We start from the raw sequence: 13,777 nt of genomic DNA, 5'->3' as shown, positions 1-13,777 counted from the left end.
TCTCTTTTCTCTAGGCTTGCTTCCTTCACTATGGGCAACCTTCCACTCTCCATTCCTCCTTCTACTCCCTTGGCCTGTGTTCTCAAAAACTTAAAACCTCTTCAACTCACACCTGACCTAAAACCTAAATGCCTTATTTTCTTCTGCAATGCTGCTTGACCCCAATACAAACTCGACAGTAGTTCCAAATAGCCAGAAAATGGCAATTTGAATTTTTCCATGCTGCAAGATCTAAATAATTCTTGTCATAAAATAGGCAAACGGTCTGAGGTGCCTGACATCCAGGCATTCTTTTACACATCAGTCCCTTCCTAGTCTCTGTGCCCAGTGCAACTCATCCCAAATCTTCCTTCTTTCCCTCCCGCCTGTCCCCTCAGTACCAACCCCAAGCATCGCTGAGTCTTTCTAATCTTCCTTTTCTACAGACCCATCTGACCTCTCCCTTCCTCCCCAGGCTGCTCCTCGCCAGGCCGAGCTAGGTCCCAATTCTTCCTCAGCCTCTGCTCCTCCACCCTATAATCTTTTTATCACCTCCCCTCCTCACACCTGGTCCGGCTTACAGTTTCATTCCGTGACTAGCCCTCCCCCTCCTGCCCAGCAATTTACTCTTAAAAAGGTGGCTGGAGCTAAAGGCATAGTCAAGGTTAATGCGCCTTTTTCTTTATCCCAAACCAGATAGCGTTTAGACTCTTTTTCATCAAATATAAAAATCCAGCCCAGTTCATGACTTGTTTGGCAGCAACCCTGAGACACTTTACAGCCCTAGACCCTAAAAGGTCAAAAGGCCGTCTTATTCTCAAAATACGTTTTATTACCCAATCTGCTCCCGACATTAAATAAAACTCCAAAAATTAAATTCCAGCCCTCAAACCCCACAACTGGATTTAATTAACCTCGCCTTCAAGGTGTACAATATTAGAAAAAAGTTGTAATTCCTTGCCTCCACTGTGAGACAAACCCCAGCCACATCTCCAGCACACAAGAACTTCCAAACACCTGAACTGCAGCAGCCAGGCGTTCCTCCAGAACCTCCTCCCACAGGAGCTTGCTACACATGCCGGAAATCTGGCCACTGGGCCAAGGAATGCCGACAGCCCGGGATTCCTCCTAAGCCATGTCCCATCTGTGTAGGACCCCACTGAAAATCAGACTGTTCAACTCACCTGGCAGCCACTCCCAGAGCCCCTGGAACTCTTGCCCAAGGCTCTCTGACTGACTCCTTCCCAGATCTTCTTGGCTTAGCGGCTGAAGACTGACACTGCCTGATCGCCTCGGAAGGCCCCAGACCATCAAGGACGCCGAGCTTCAGGTAACTCTCACAGTGGAAGGTAAGCCCGTCCCCTTCTTAATCAATACGGAGGCTACACACTCCACATTACCTTCTTTTCAAGGGCCTGTTTCCCTTGCCTCCATAACTGTTGTGAGTGTTGACGGCCAGGCTTCTAAACCTCTTAAAACTCCCCAACTCTGGTGTCAACTTAGACAATACTCTTTTAAGCACTCCTTTTTAGTTATCCCCACCTGCCCAGTTCCCTTATTAGGCTGAGACACTTTAACTAAATTACCTGCTTCCTTGACTATTCCCGGACTACAGCTATATCTCATTGCCGCCCTTCTTCCCAATCCAAAGCCTCCTTTGTGTCCTCCTCTTCTATCCCCCCACCTTAACCCACAAGTATAAAATACATCTACTCCCTCCTTGGCGACCGATCATGCACCCCTTACCATCTCATTGAAACCTAACCACCCTTACCCCACTCAACACCAATATCCCATCCCACAGCATGCTTTAAAAAGATTAAAGCCTGTTATCACTCACCTGCTACAGCATGGCCTTTTAAAGCCTATAAACTCTCCTTACAATTCCCCCGTTTTACCTGTCCTAAAACCAGACAAGCCTTTCAAGTTAGTTCAGGATCTGCGCCTTATCAACCAAATTGTTTTGCCTATCCACCCTGTGGTGCCCAATCCATACACTCTTTTGTCCTCAATACCTTCCTCCACAACTCACTATTGTGTGCTTGATCTTAAAGACGCTTTTTTCACTATTCCCCTGCACCCCTCGTCCCAGCCTCTCTTTGCTTTCACTTAGACTGACCCTGACACCCATTAGGCTCAGCAAATTACCTGGGCTGTACTGCTGCAAGGCTTCATAGACAGCCCCCATTACTTCAGTCAAGCCCAAATTTCATCCTCATCTGTTACCTAACTCGGCATAATTCTCATACAAACGTACATGCTTTCCCTGCTGATCGTGTCCGATTAATCTCCCAAACCTCAATCCCTTACAAAAGAACAACTCCTTTCCTTCCTAGGCATGGTTAGTGCAGTCAGAATTCTTACACAAGAGCCAGGACCACACCGTGTAGCCTTTCTGTCCAAACAAGTTGACCTTACTGTTTTAGCCTAGCCCTCATGTCTGTGTGCAGTGGCTGCCACTGCTTTAATACTGTTAGAGGCCCTAAAAATCACAAACTACGCTCAACTCACTCTCTACATTTCTCATAACTTCCAAAATCTATTTTCTTCCTCATACCTGACGCATATACTTTCTGCTCCCTGGCTCCTTCAGCTGTACTTACTCTTTTTTTTTTTTTTTTTTTTGCTTTATGGTTCAAGATATTTATTGGATTTCCATTGATCACACTTTATGGCAGGCAAAAAAGGGAGAGCAGTGGGAGCAGAAGGGTACAAATGAGCCCCTTCCAGTGAAATATTTTCTACTTCCATACAACATTACTACTTACTTCTGCTTTTTTTTAAAAATATATATATATATTTTTATTATACTTTAAGTTTTAGGGTACATGTGCACATTGTGCAGGTTAGTTACATATGTATACATGTGCCATGCTGGTGCGCTGCACCCACTAACTCGTCATCTAGCATTAGGCATATCTCCCGATGCTATCCCTTCCCCCTCCCCCCACCCCACAACAGTCCCCAGAGTGTGATATTCCCCTTCCTGTGTCCATGTGATCTCATTGTTCAGTTCCCACCTATGAGTGAGAATATGCGGTGTTTGGTTTTTTGTTCTTGCAATAGTTTACTGAGAATGATGATTTCCAATTTCATCCATGTCCCTACAAAGGACATGAACTCATCATTTTTTATGGCTGCATAGTATTCCATGGTGTATATGTGCCACATTTTCTTAATCCAGTCTATCATTGTTGGACATTTGGGTTGGTTCCAAGTCTTTGCTATTGTGAATAATGCCGCAATAAACATATGTGTGCATGTGTCTTTATAGCAGCATGATTTATAATCCTTTGGGTATATACCCAGTAATGGGATGGCTGGGTCAAATGGTATTTCCAGTTCTAGATCCCTGAGGAATCTCCACACTGACTTCCACAATGGTTGAACTAGTTTACAGTCCCACCAACAGTGTAAAAGTGTTCCTATTTCTCCACATCCTCTCCAGCACCTGTTGTTTCCTGACTTTTTAATGATTGCCATTCTAACTGGTGTGAGATGGTATCTAATTGTGGTTTTGATTTGCATTTCTCTGATGGCCAGTGATGATGAGCATTTTCTCATGTGTTTTTTGGCTGCATAAATGTCTTCTTTTGAGAAGTGTCTGTTCGTGTCCTTCGCCCCCTTTTTGATGGGGTTGTTTGTTTTTTTCTTGTAAATTTATTTGAGTTCATTGTAGATTCTGGATATTAGCCCTTTGTCAGATGAGTAGGTTGCGAAAATTTTCTCCCATTTTGTAGGTTGCCTGTTCACTCTGATGGTAGTTTCTTTTGCTGTACTTACTCTTTAAGTCCCACAATTACCATTGTTCCTGGCCCGGACTTCAATCCGGCCTCCCACATTATTCCTGATACCACACCTGACCCCCATGACTGTATCTCTCTGATCCACCTGACATTCACCCCATTTCCCCAAATTTCCTTCTTTCCTGTTCCTCACCGTGATCACACTTGATTTATTGATGGCGGTTCCACCAGGCCTAATCGCCACACACCAGCAAAGGCAGGTTATGCTATAGTACAAGCCACTAGCCCACCTCTTAGAACCTCTCATTTCCTTTCCATCGTGGAAATCTATCCTCAAGGAAATAACTTCTCAGTGTTCCATCTGCTATTCTACTACTTCTCAGGGATTATTCAGGCCCACTCCCTTCCCTACACATCAAGCTCGAGGATTTGCCCCACCCAGGACTGGCAAATTAGCTTTACTCAACATGCCCTGAGTCAGATAACTAAAATACCTCTCAGTCTAGGTAGATACTTTCACTGGATAGGTAGAGGCCTTTCCTACAGGGTCTGAGAAGGCCACCGCAGTCATTTCTTCCGTTCTGTCAGACATAATTCCTCAGTTTAGCCTTCCCACCTCAATACAGTCTGATAACAGATGAGCCTTTATCAGTCAAATCAGCCAAGCAGTTTTTCAGGCTCTTAGTATTCAGTGAAACCTTTATATCCCTTACGGTCCTCCATCTTCAAGAAAAGTAGAATGGACTAAAGGTCTTTTAAAAACACACCTCACCAAGCTCAGCCACCAACTTAAAAAGGACTGGACAATACTTTTACCACTTTGCCTTCTCAGAATTCAGGCCTGTCCTTGGAATGCTACAGGGTACAGCCCATTTAAGCTCCTGTATAGACGCTCCTTTTTATTAGACCCCAGTCTCATTCCAGACACCAGACCAACTTAGACTGTGCCCCAAAAAAACTTGTCATCCCTACTATCTTCTGTCTAGTCATACTCCTATTCACCATTTTCAACTACTCATACATGCCCTGCTCTTGTTTACACTGCCGGTTTACACTGTTTTTCCAAGCCATCACAGCTGATATCTCCTGGTGCTATCCCCAAACTGCCACTGTTAACTCTTGAAGTAAATAAATAATCTTTGCTGGCAGGACTATGCTGAATCTCCTTAGGCACTCTCTAATCAGATATCCTGAGTCGTCCCAATTCTTAGACCTTTTATACCTGTTTTTCTCCTTCTGTTATCCATTTAGTTTCTCAATTCATCGAAAACCGTATCCAGGCCATCACCAATCATTCTATACGACAAATGTTTCTTCTAACATCCCCACAATATCACCCCTTACCACAAGACCTCCCTTCAGCTTAATCTCTCCCACTCTAGGTTCCCACGCCACCCCTAATCCCGCTTGAAGCAGCCCTGAGAAACATCACCCATTCTCTCTCCATACCACCCCCCCAAAAAGTTTTGCCGCCCCAACACTTCAACACTATTTTGTTTTATTTTTCTTATTAATATAAGAAGGCAGGAATGTCAGGCCTCTGAGCCCAAGCCAAGCCATGGCATCCCCTGTGACTTGCACATATATGCCCAGGTGGCCTGAAGTAACTGAAGAATCACAAAAGAAGTGAATATGCCCTGCGCCACCTTAACTGATGACATTCCACCACAAAAGAAGTGTAAATGGCCAGTCCTTGCCTTAACTGATGACATTACCTTGTGAAAGTCCTTTTCCTGGCTCATCCTGGCTCAAAAAGCTCCCCCACTGAGCACCTTGTGACCCCCCACTCCTGCCCGCCAGAGAACAAACCCCCTTTGACTGTAATTTTCCTTTACCTTCCCAAATCCTATAAAATGGCCCCACCCCTATCTCCCTTCGCTGACTCTCTTTTCGGACTCAGCCCGCCTGCACCCAGGTGAAATAAACAGCCATGTTGCTACACAAAGCCTGTTTGGTGGTCTCTTCACATGGACGTGCATGAAAATTTGGAAGAATGAAGGGAGAAACATGAGGGAGGATATAGTGTTTTTGACTGGGTTGCTCCAGTTAACTACTACACGTTATCCACCCATGGGATGCATCTATCTGATCACCTTTGCCAAATCAAATCCATTGTTTCTGAATTTCAAAAATTTCTCTTGTTCTTAACTAAAGTGCTCCCTGTGCACCATTTATTGCTTATAATTCAGTGAATATAATAATAATAATATTTTCAGCATTTGACAAAGTATTTCCACATATTATATTTCCTTCAGTTATCACAATGATCCTATGAGGCAGATTTTAGTTTACTCCTTTCACATGTGAAGAAACTAAGGCTTGAAAATGGTTAGATGCTTTGCTGAAAGTCACATGCAGATATATGGCAGAAATAGTACCTCAAACCAGGATCTTGACTTCTATTGTAGAGTTTATTCTATGACACAAGAACTATAGGTCCACGTTGATTTCCCATCTTCCCAGCCCTCTCACCGTCTGTTGTCATTGCAGTCTCCTCAGCAGCTGTGGTGGAAGGTATGGGCAATAACTATATGTTCTCTTGGAGAGAAAAGCAAAACTTGGCCGTTTTCAATCTGTACTGTTTCTTCTTATTTAGACTATGTTCCAGGCTGACTTCTGCTCCTTTCTCTCACACTTAGAGACGTCTTCTTGCTGTTATTAAGGCTGCACCTTTTATGCCTAGAATGTGAATCACTTGTCTCACATTCCAAAGCCCTACCAGGCCCTAGACCCAGGTATATGTGAGTCCTGTGTTTGTCTCTCACCTGAGAGGATTGTGGTACTTGAGGTATTGGGGATATTGGGGGATTCACATGATCCCTAAATCATTCCTTGTTTGCCCTATTATTTGATCACTCTGTACTTCCTACCTTTGGCCATGGGGCCCTGGAGTTTCTTCCCTGGCTCTGCAATAGCCACTGCTGACATGGAGATAGGAGGATGGCTTCCTAGCTTGGAGGTCAGTGGATTTGAGCTGTGGTCTGATTCTGTCACTACAGAGAGCTATAGCCCTGGGAAATGTAGTTTTTACAGACCTCAGTTTTCTAATAAATAAAATGAATATGTTGAACGCAGTGTATGCTAGGGACATGAATAATGATGAACAATGTTGTGTACTCTTAATGTAATAACCTGAAAAGAAGAACTGGAGGGCACATCTGCCAAGGTCTCTCATGATCTCAGTAAGGTGGCGGTGGTATAGAATTTTTCGGCTTTCACATTATTGTTATTACCAGAGCTTTTGTTTATCCAGGTCACCACAGCTCTGAACTTTGTGTCTATCCCTATACAACACCACCTTGAAGGAGCAGAAAATACAGGAGATGGTAAAGCAGACAACCATTGAGATATCTGGTAGAGGAGCAAGTGAAGTGGACAGGAATATCCAAGGAAGAGCCTGATCAGTGTTGGAATTATCAGGGACCATATGTTATTCTGTAAACTTTACAGTCAAATGAAGCTGGGAAGAGTGGAATGTCTCTAAATTAAGGGATTTTTTCAGATGTTAGAATTTTTGGCAATTTTAAATGAGGCTTAGTGGGATAAGACTGGAGAACTATATGAGGTCAGCATTGATTATATCAAGCACCTGAATTCAAAACTTGGAGATATGAACTTAATGGGATAATTTTTATTCAACAACAAGCCCTGGGCATCTACTTAAATCTGTTTGTGTGAATTTCCCCAGGTCACACATATTGTAGAATATCTAATACTAGAAACTGGTTTCTGAACTTCCTGTCCAATGCATTTATTTGCCACTGGAAAAATCTCACCCAATGCATTTCCCACTAACTTGCCTCTTTTGTGTTTGAAGACCTTGCAGAAATATTGACTAAACTGAAAATTATTTTCTACTCTTTTCTGAGAACTGTAGGGGAGAGTGATGTGGTGGTGATGGTGTCAGTGAGAGCATATGTCCTGAGCTCCCAACTGCTACATCACTGAATTTCACCAGCCTGCCTTTCTCTGCAATGTCACTTTGTTCTTCCATGTGAGATGATAACCATGGTTTTTTTCCAATAATTCTGTTCTCTTCCCACATACTTTCTTCCTGGCTGGCATCCCAGGATTGACTGCCACCCACATTTGGATCTCACTTCCCTTTTGCTTTATGTTTTTCCTGTCATTGACTGGGAATGGTGTCCTGCTTTTTCTCATCCGGACAGAATGCAGCCTTCACCAGCCCATGTTTCTTTTTCTTGCCATGCTCTCCTTTGTCGACTTGGTCCTCTCTCTCTCCACACTGCCTAAGATGCTGGCCATTTTCTGGTTTGGTGCTATAGCCATCAGCTCCCATTCCTGTCTTTCCCAGATGTTCTTCATCCATGCATTCTCTGCCATGGAGTCAGGGGTGCTAGTGGCCATGGCCCTGCACCGCTCTGTGGCCATCTGTAACCCACTGCGTTATGCAACCATCCTTCCATCTGTTGTTGTTGCCAAGATTGGAGGCCTGGTGGTGTTGTGAGGGGTGGGATTGACCATCTCCTTTCCAAGCTTGGCCCATAGGCTGCACTACCATGGCTCACACATGATTGCCTATACCTTCTGTGAGCATATGGCAGTGGTGAAGCTTGCCTGTGAGGCCACCACTGTGGACAACCTCTATGCCTTTGTGGTGGCAATCTTTCTTGGTGGGGGGGATGTGGTCTTTATTGCCTAATCTTATGGGCAGATTGTGAGGACTGTAATGCATTTTCCTTCACCTGAGGAACGTGCGAAAGCAGGCAGCACATGTACAGCCCATGTCTGTGTCATCCTCTTCTTCTATGGACCGGGCTTTCTTTCTGTGGTCATGCAGCGCTTTGGAGCACCCACAGCTTCTGCTGCCAAGGTCATCCTTGCCAATCTCTACTTGCTCTTTCCCCCAGCACTGGATCCCATTGTCTATGGCATGAAGACCAAGCAGATCTAGGAGCGGCTGTTGATGATTCTAAGCCGCAAGCAGATTGAGCTTACCTGAGTATAGTTATCACCAGCTGGACTTCAGGGTCCAGGGTGGCCCTCTCTCACTGGGTGGAAGCCCCATAGCCCAGGTCATTTATCTTGTGCAGAGAGTAAAAAGAAAGCAGGGAAAGTTATCCTAGGTGTTTGGAAGTTAGGAAATCTCTTCTGAGGTCTATGGTATTTATACATTGGGAAGGAAAACTATTAGAAGGGCTGGGGTATCTCAATTGATCAATAAGCAGGAAATCTTTTTGATATTTTTTCTTCTGAAAGTTTATGTTTTATTTGTGTCGATAAGATAAATGCATCAGGTAATATGATGAATCTGAATTCAAGTGTCTTAGGAGATCAGAAAGAGATGAGCTGGACATATGAAAAAAATGGGGCACCTCACACCACCACAGCTCTCACTCACAGCCAGTCCATGGGAAGAGAATGGCCTCTCTACCACCTACTTAGCTTCAGAAAAAGAAGCGTGGCAAACTATGGAGATAATTTTGAGTTCAAATTTATGAAAGAAATACTTTAAAATATTGATGTTCCATCTGACTGGAATTGCAGATTAAGGTTTTTTTCTCTATTTCCAGTATTTTTTCATTCTGTTTTTGAGATGAATGGCCCTCTATGATACCTGTAGTTTCATTTCTTCATTTTTAGTCTCAGCTGCAAGACTTTGAGTTAATCATACTTGTATGCTTATTGCATGCAATGATTATTGTTCTGATTCTTGTTCTGTTTGTTTATTTTCTGTCTTTATTTCTTAATGTCTTGTTCATTTCCTTCCCAGTTCCTACCACTGGCATTCATTTTAATGTGTTTGTGTTATGCGCTTATGTATTTGCATATCCTTGAAATATATTAGTATTATTTGAGTGTTATGTATTCCTAATATACATAAATACTCTTCTTTATTTCGTCAAATATTTATGCTCCCTCCAGGCAGGTTGTCCAGGCTCCTCCTAATACAAATGCTTTTCCCTGTCCTTATTCTTGCTGTTTCTACTCATCTTTCACCTCAGTTCAAACCTCATCTCCTTAGAAAAGATTCTTTTAATTACGTTAAATCATTTGTTTTCTGATCTCAGAATACTGTGTGTTTCTTTTATTATTCATTATAATTATATATATTTTCGTTGGATAAATAATCTCTGTCTGCATTCCTACTAGATAGTGATTTCTGCTGTATTCTTAAAATAGTTCCTGCCATATAATATGCTATCAATAAGCATGTGTTAATAAATAAGTCTCATTATTTTAATGGTCACTAGCGTATTTCTTCATTAGTCATATTAACATAGTATGTGCTTTTGAATAAATGACTACAAATATTTTTATGACAGTGGACATTCAATATATTTTTGTTAAAGAAATGAAAAACCATTGCTGTAACAATAACTACTAACACTATTTTCTTTACTACCATCATCACTTCAAACATCACCTTAACCTCAATAGTCTTTGCAAAAGTTGTAATTTCAAATGGCGGTATTTTGGATGCTGTGCAGGGGCATTGGAGGGCATAGTTAACTATTATAAGACAGAATCACTGCTATAAGGGCTTAGAGGTCTCTAAGTGCTCTGGGCAAACTAGCTCTGAAGAATTCTATCTTGAATATGCTGTATTAGTGAGAAATCTTGATAACAAAGGCAGCTCCTGTGTGTTCAGCTCTTACTACATGGTACCTTGAGTCCTTGAAGTAAAAACTTTGCAGATACACTCTTTCATTTAATGGTCACAAAATGCAAATAAAGCAGGTGCTATAATTATTCCCATTTTATGTCTGATGCAATATTATGCTTCCTACTAAGTGGGGATCATTTAGTTTCTCATATCTCTTCTACCTTTGGCATGGTGGTAAGTTTAGTGTCTTTGTTCTCAAATACAATTTTCAGTTCTTTCCTGTAAAAGCAAACAAACAAACAAATAAGCAAAGACTGGTGCTTCTTTGAGGTTCATGTCACTCACTCATATCATCCTCTACCACTCCTCGTTACTGTTATCTCTCCTCTACTCGCCTTCATTAAATGATGACATGGTCCACATCTTCTCTGTTTTTATTTTGCCACCCATGACCCTGGTGGGAGACATCAGTATTTATGTGGATAATCCATTGAACACTCTGGCTTTTCATATTCTCAATTTCTTTATTCCCAAAGATACCTACCTCATCTACCCATTCTCATGACACATCCTTAAACCTCTGTAGAGATCACTGAATTTTCTTCCCCAAAGATCTCCTGCCATCTATGCTTAGCCTTGGCCTCTCCATTTTCCTAAGATGTCATTTTGTTAATGAGATGTTGATCATATCTCAATCCTCTGCTTAAAATCCTTCATGATTTCCATGGCCCTTTAACATGGCCCAAAAGACCCAGTATGCTCGGGTTCCTGCTTGCACTCCAGGCTCAGTCCTGAGTACTACAATCTCTAATTTTAAAAATTCTTTCAGGTCTTTGAAATTACCAGAGTCCTTTTTCTTCTGCTCATGTTTTGTGCACACACCCTATCTCCATATTGCCCTTCACTTTAACCAAGTCTTCTGGTCACTAACTTAAATTAGGGAGGGCTTTCCTGAAGTCCCCATACTGGGGAGGTCCTTCTATTATATGCTTTTACAACATTATAGTTTTAATATATAACACTTATAACTGTAATTAATTCTATGATCATATACTTAACATATATCATCCCAAGACCCATGAGAACCATTTTATCATATCGTTTGTTTTTTCCAAAATCTAGTAGAGTACATGGAATTAGTATATATTTAATATTTATTGAATAAATGAATAAATAGGGCTCCCCACAAGCTGTGAATGAGATACTTGTTGACTGGATGAATGGAAGGACTGTGCACTTGAGGCATTGTTCCCAAGGAGAATATGGCCACTGGGTAGAGTGGGAAGCTGCTTCAATCAGAGATGGAACTAACAGAAGGGTCTATTTATGATGGGAAAATATGATAAAGGAAGCCTCAGCCCATCTCACTGGGAACTTCCTTGGATGGACTGTTGGAGGAGCCCTATTTATCCCACATGTACCATGGCAATGGGTTTGAGGCCCTTGGGTTTGTCACTATCCTATAGAGGAGAAGCAAAGTGCTCAACTCACCTGAGGCTGGCAGCATTTGTCTTAGGTTGGCTTCCCCAGAAACAGACTCTGGAGCAGAGATTTGCATGCAGGAAGTTTATTGTGACATATATATGGTAACAATGACTGTCATGGAGTGAGAGGAGTGAAATGGGGCCGAAGAAGAAATTAAACTATTATCAAGTTGTCTCAGGTGACTTAGCTAATCAAATAGGACCTCATGAGTTAGAATGACTCCTCAGTGTTGTTTAAGATGAAGAAAGGGGGCCAGGACTTTGTATTCTTATATCACCAGTCATTGGCTATGAGCTGCTTGGGGAAGGAAAAGTAACCTTAGGCGAGACTGCTCTCTTTAGCCAAAGGAGAGTGACTTAGTTATCACCTTCCAGAAGCCAACACTACCTGCACCTGGAGGAATAAGCACATTGAGCCACAGCATTCACTAAAGCATTTCCTGGGGTCTAAGATTGTTCTGTGAGAATGAGAAGTCTGAGCTCACAGAGCAATGTGAAATTTCCCAGCTCACTGCACAAGGTTTCCTATCACCAACAGGATGTACAGGCTTAGGGGTAATGAACAACGCTGAACAGATATGGGCCACCTGGTTAGGTGCAGGAGTCACTCTCCCTGCTTGGCCTCTCTGTCCAATCACCCATCCCTGTGGGCTGTAACTTTAGCTCTGTGTTCATCTAGTCAATCTAGGGGCTACTTTTGGCTTTGCCCAGGTGTGTCTGTGAGAGCTCTGGGACCTGCCAGTTGGTAATAACATCCTGCCTGCCCAGTGCCTTGCTCACAGTCACCATCACTGCCTTGTTAAGGTATCAAGAATGACCTTCCTTTCAGGGTGACGATGACAGAACCAGCGACCCCTGGTGCACAGAAATTCAGGTGTGAAAAATGAGGTCAGTTTTGGGGCTCATGGTGGGGGAAGACTACAGCCAGCTGACTCCTGCCCTTCTCATTTTCCCTGTGACAGGGGTTATTTTTTGGCTTGGCTAGTGTGACTCTGAGTTTCCCAATACCTCTGGTCTGACACTTCTTCGTAGTCTTTATTTCCCCCTGAGTTAGAGTAGTTGCTCTCTCCGGGCCTGACTTCTCAAAATGAAGCCTCTCCTAGTTTCTACCATTTAGATGCTAGTGGGCAGGGAGGCTCTTCTGTGAAATGTGACCTATTTCTCTATCCTTAATCTCCTTCTTAACAGTGGCCTGGACTCTGTGACAGTGGGGAAAAAAGAAAGATAAGAAAGAATACAGACGGAGAGAGATTAGGGGAGGGCTCATTGCTGCAAGTTAACTTGTGTGCCTACAGGTGCCTACCAATCTCTTTAAGCCTTCATGATCAGCCTGAGGCATTCACAGGACCATTTAGCATGGTCCTAGGTGGCATCCTCACCATCAAATATCATGCATGTAGATACAGTTTACCCATGTGTTGCCAAAGCTAGTACTCATGTTTCATATCTTTGGGAAACTTTAGCTGTACAGACCTCGAGGGATGCATTTGATGTCCTCTTTGGCATTCAGAGACTGCTGTGCAGCCCTTCTGAACAGAAAATCCTCTTCATCATTGTTACACATAAGCTAAGGCAGAAGACCATTGTGGAGGTTGAACAGAGGACTCAGGGTGTTCCTGGAGATGAGCAGGGAGGGCTATAACAGAACCTTCCTGAGTCTGGGAATTTTCTCCCTTTCCTAGTTCTCTTTGTGTTGCTGAGTCTCCCTCCAGGTTGACCCAAGACTTTAAAGGGCACATCCTCAAAGACAATCCAGAGACCAGTAGGACAGTGCCCTTTGCCAGGCTTACTTTATTGATTATCTATGTGTCTCCAATTTGTGCAGTGAAGCTCTGCCTCTTAGTGCTTGATTTCTGTATCTTCCTCTCTTATTAGGTCATTATCATGGACCCACTATTTCTGTGCCCTCCACTGCTCTTTTTCTGCCTAGGTTCTTGCCTCCTTTCCTCCCGACTATCATAGAGTCCAGATCACTGCTGAGAAGGAGATTAAAGAGAGAG

The sequence above is a fragment of the Pan troglodytes genome, chromosome 9 (assembly GCF_028858775.2).
Source record: "Pan troglodytes isolate AG18354 chromosome 9, NHGRI_mPanTro3-v2.0_pri, whole genome shotgun sequence".
In the NCBI taxonomy this organism is placed as follows: domain Eukaryota; kingdom Metazoa; phylum Chordata; class Mammalia; order Primates; family Hominidae; genus Pan; species Pan troglodytes.
Note: the sequence above shows the minus strand (reverse complement) of the source record.